This window comes from Geotrypetes seraphini, chromosome 4, assembly GCF_902459505.1.
Source record: "Geotrypetes seraphini chromosome 4, aGeoSer1.1, whole genome shotgun sequence".
Taxonomy (NCBI): domain Eukaryota; kingdom Metazoa; phylum Chordata; class Amphibia; order Gymnophiona; family Dermophiidae; genus Geotrypetes; species Geotrypetes seraphini.
In genome coordinates, this window is record NC_047087.1 from 47,976,885 (window position 1) to 47,982,078 (window position 5,194).

The 5,194-nt window shown below is 39.9% G+C and overlaps 1 non-coding gene across 1 annotated transcript; it reads right to left on the reverse strand.

The window, feature by feature from the left end:
• Positions 1–4,016: 4,016 nt before the first annotated feature.
• TRNAE-UUC lies at positions 4,017–4,088 on the reverse strand. Its single transcript has one exon. It is a non-coding gene; the product is annotated as a tRNA-Glu (tRNA).
• Between the last annotated feature and the right edge of the window lie 1,106 nt (positions 4,089–5,194).

Sequence of the window (5,194 nt, forward strand, 5' to 3'; positions counted from 1 at the left end):
AACACTAAAAAACTCACTAAACTGCATGCTCTGTTACATAACACCAGGAAACTGGACCACAGTGAGACCTGAATTTGAAAACTTCATCTACCATAACTCATTAACAGCAGAATATAACCTTATCCTAGGAGACATAAACCTTCACTTAGAAGACACAACTTCCACACCAGCAAATAACTATCTATCCTTCCTCAATGCCTTATCCCTCCAGATCCTAAACCCACAAACCACCCATGAAAAAGGTCATCAACTGGACATTACAGCATTCATGACTCACCAACCATCCAACCCAGCAATCCAAACTCCTAACGGAACATGGTCCCCATCCCTATGGTCAGACCACTACACATACAACTTCAACATCAACTGGACCAAGACCAAACCCACACCTCAATCCAAAAAATCCACATACACCGCACGCAAACATATCGAGCCAACCATTTTTTGGTCAAAAGTAGACGAAACTATCCAAAACTGCGACCCAAAAGACTTCATCTCTCACTGGAAGAATGTGACCACCAACATCCTTGATGAACTGGCCCCTCTACAAACCAAAACCAGAACCAGCAGGAAATCAGACCAGTGGTTTGATAATGAATTGCTCCAACTCAAAAGACAGTGTAGAAGATTAGAAAGAAAATGGAGAAAAACTAACCTAGATCAAACAAAAACCGACTGGAAAAAAATCAACAAACAATACAAAAATCTACTAAAGGACAAGAGGAAAACCCACTACACTAATCTCATAGGCACGGAAACCCAAGATTCCAAAAAACTATTCCAAATCCTGAAAGATCTAACAGACACCAAACCCTACACAACCACCAATAACACCCCCCCTCCCTCAGCCATCCTCTTAGCAGAACACTTCAAGAACAAAATTACCAACACCAGAGCCACTCTCAACCTTACCCCACCCCATCAAAATACAATCACAATCCACCCTTCAGAAAAAGAGTCAACTGCAGCAGACAGAACATGGTCACAGTTCCCCAACACACAATGGTCCGAACTCAATAAATTCTACAAAAAATACAGCCATGCCTCCTGTGACCTCAACCACTGCCCCTCATATCTCCTTACTACCTCCAGTGTAAAATTCCGCACCATACTTCTACAATGGATTCAATCCACGCTCACAGAAGGTATTTTCCCTGATGACCTCAGCGAAATTGTCATCACCCCAATCCAAAAAGACCCAAAAGTACCACAAAACCACCCATCTAACTTTAGACCTATTGCCTCCATTCCGCTATTTGTCAAAATTATAGAAGGCCTAGTAGCCAAACTCCTCAACAACTACCTAGATGACCATAACCTACTCCACCCCATGCAATCAGGCTTCAGAACCAACTTCAGCACAGAGACACTACTAGGCTCCCTTATGGACACTGTCAGACAACAACTTAGTACAGGGAAAAAAATGCTTCTCATACAACTGGACCTAACTGCTGCATTCGATTTAGTAGATCACAACATCCTTCTACAGATCATAGATGCAATAGGCATCTCAGATAAAGTATACTCTTGGTTTGAAGGCTTCCTAAAATCTAGAACCTACAGTGTAAAATCAAACAAAGAAAAATCAGAACCTTGGTCAAACCCCTGCGAGGTACCACAAGGATCTCCACTATCCCCTACCCTCTTCAACCTTTACACTGCTTCTCTAGGAACACATCTGGACAATCTAGGCATAACCACATATAGTTATGCAGATGACATCACCATCCTCATCCCATATGATCATTCTAAACCTACCATGACAGACACACTTCACCGAACACTTGAAACAGTCACAACCTGGATGAAAGATCACAAACTTAAACTCAACCCAGACAAAACCAAATTCATCCTTCTCGAAAATGACAAGGTCCAAACCACAACCAACTTGGAACTCAACGCAACCAACTATCCCATCCAAACCACCATAAAACTACTTGGCATGACCATAGACAGATGCTGCACCATGCAACCGCAAATAAACAAAATAATTCAGAAATCCTTCGCAATCATGAGAAATCTGAGACTAGTCCGGAAATTCTTTGAAAGAACACAATTCCAACTTATAATACAATCCCTAATACTAGGTCTACTGGACTACTGCAACATCCTCTTCCTTCCTTGCCCTGTTACTATGATTAAACAACTTCAAACAATCCAAAACACAGCATTGAGACTCATCTACTCATTGAGAAAACATGACCATATCACAAAAGCCTACATCAACTCACATTGGCTTCCAATCCAAGAAAGAATCCAATTTAAATTCTACTGCATGTTATCTAAAACCCTAAACGGAGACAGCCCATCTTACTTGAACAACCGCCTCATCCAAGCACCCACTACCAGACACAGAAAAACGCACTCCCCATTCATACCTCCCCCAATCAAGGAAGTAAAACGATCAAAACTACACGACGGCCTCCTAGCCACTCAAGCCGCAAGACTGGATAACCAGATTTCCAACCTTCTGACGTCCACCCCAGACTACAAGACATTCAGAAAAGAAATAAAAACTATACTTTTCAAGAAATTCCTTAATAACTCTAAAACTGACAATTGATCTACCCTTTACTTCACTAGTAATAACAACAGAGCTTCCATTGTGACCCCCTTCTTAATTCTTTTGCAAACCGACTTATCCTTAACAACCTGTGAAATGTTTAAAAGATCTACTACTTACCTCTCTAGCTAATCAATAGTTCTCCCATTGTAACAACGTTTTTATTAATCTTTTGTAATCCGCCTTGAACCGCAAGGTAATGGCGGAATAGAAATCCCTAATGTAATGTAATTTTGCCTCAATGAATAAAAAAATCTCTTCTCGTATATTCTGGCTTTAGCTCCCCCCTGTTTATTTGTGGTCTAAGGAAGGACATACAGTTATCCTACTTTTCATTTTTTGTTTAAAATGATAATTTGTAAACTTAATCATTGCTGTATTTCTCTCACAAGAAGTTTTATTTTCTTGTATTTGTTGTTGCAAATTATAAATAAATAAATAAATAAGAAAAAAAGTTCTGTAAAACCTACTTAACGTCCCTTGAAAAGAGAAACAATGCAGTTGTGGGAGCGTTCACAACCTATTGATAAAAAACTAAGGGGGTCTTTTACTAAGGCACGCTAGCCAATTTAGCACGCACGCGCTAAATGCCAGCACGCCCATTATATTCTATGGACGCGTTAGCATTTAGAGTGCACTAATATTTAGGAGCACTAAATCGGCTTAGCGCGCCTTAGTAAAAGACCCCCTAAGTAAATAACTGCTGAAAAATTATGGCTGAAACCAACATTGCAAAGAATACTTTAAACACTTACTAATTGCTTTGATCTGCTGCTTCCCAAAGCGCTGATGTCACCAGCTAATAGCTGCATTTAAAAAAAACCCCGCACATGTGCATCTTATATACATTTCCTAGAAGCTGAAAACACCTGTGAATGCTGCTCTAGGCTGATGTAATGTGGCTGATTAGAATGAAACAAATTTACTATTTATATTTATAAACTTAAATACCAGCTATAAAATGCAAGCAAATTGGTATAAAGCACTGTGTTGGATACTGGAATAAAACGCTCACTAAACATACAGTGTTACCTTAAAAAAAAGGCGGAAGGAGAACAAATGTTGATATGGTGCAAAAAGTGAACCCTATTGGATAAACAAATAAAGAAAAAAATTAAAAATGAATAAAAGGCTTGTCCATAGCCAAAGCAATGAGTGTCAACATCCCCCTATTTTATGAACACATAACACAGGTTGGTAACCACTCCGATGCTCATAGGAATTCTATGTGCGTCGAAGCAGTTACCGCCGCTGCCGGCATCGAAACCTGCGTTTGTAGAAGAGGGGGTCTGAATGGCTGGCAAAACATCAGATAAATGCACATAACTCCAGGGAACTGGTTTAACAGATTTCAATCTATGGATCCAGCATGTTTCACGTTAGAAACATAGAAACATGATGGCAGATAAAGGCCAAATGGCCCATCTAAGTCTGCCCGTAAAATGAACAGCTGTTCCCATACCGGGAGTCGAACCCTGGCCGCCTGGGTGAAAACCAGGAATCCTAACTGCTAGACCATATGGGAGAGCTGAAAGAATCAAACTTCTTCCTCCTATTGCCCTCTGTCTGTAATCAATGGCAAAGCACTTCAGATCATTGAAAAGGTGTTGATGATGCACACAATGCTCCACCAGAGGTTCTGTAAGCCTATTCCTCCTGATGTTTAACTTATGTTCCAATATCCTTGTTTGAAAGGGTCTAGATGACATTCTCACATAAAACTTATTGCAAGGACAAGTTATGATCTATATAATAAAAATTGATCTGCAATTTAAGTGATGTTTGATATGATATGTCTTCCCATCAACAGGATTTGTGAACTCCTTAAACTGTACTGCCACTGCTCAAATGTTGCAAGACAGGCATCTGAAAAAACCAAAAGGTAGCAAAGAAGTCAGAACTTTTTTTTATCTTTTAATGGCTCAGCGGGACTTAAAATGTGTCTTAACTATTGCCCAATGCTTTTTAATGATATTTGCAATTTGATTCCCTTTAGCATTGAACCTCAAAACATCGTGACAGCTTGGCGATTCTGCTCCAGCGTTTATTTTAAACAGTGTGTTATTGACAAGTGTCCCCGGAGGAAGGCGTTGTTTTGCTACACCGAAACAGGGATCCCCGTTGGGACTATTTTAGCGTTTATTCGTTTCAATAAAAACTGTCCTTGGTTGATTTAGCCATCTTCCTTGTCTTTTTTTGGTGCATGGTTAAGAACATAAGTATAGCCTTACTAGGTCAAACCATTGGTCTATCAAGCCCAGTAGCCCGTTCTCAAGCTGGTCAATCCAGGTCACTAGTACCTGGCCAAAACCCAAGGTGTAGCAATATTCCATGCTACTGATACAAGGCAAGCAGTGGCTTCCCCATGTCTTTCTCAATAACAGACTATGGACTTTTCCTCCAGGAACTTGTCCATACCTTTCTTAAAACCAGCTACGCTATCCACATTCTTTGCATTCACATATAATTGTTGCCTGATAACATTTACTTGTTTGACTCTAAACTGAACCCTAGTAGGGAAGATACAAGCAATTATACCAAACACATGCTAATCAAGTGTTGATCTCATGGCAAGAATATAGCACAGTAAATATAAATATCCCTAGGAAAACATTCTTAATACACATCATT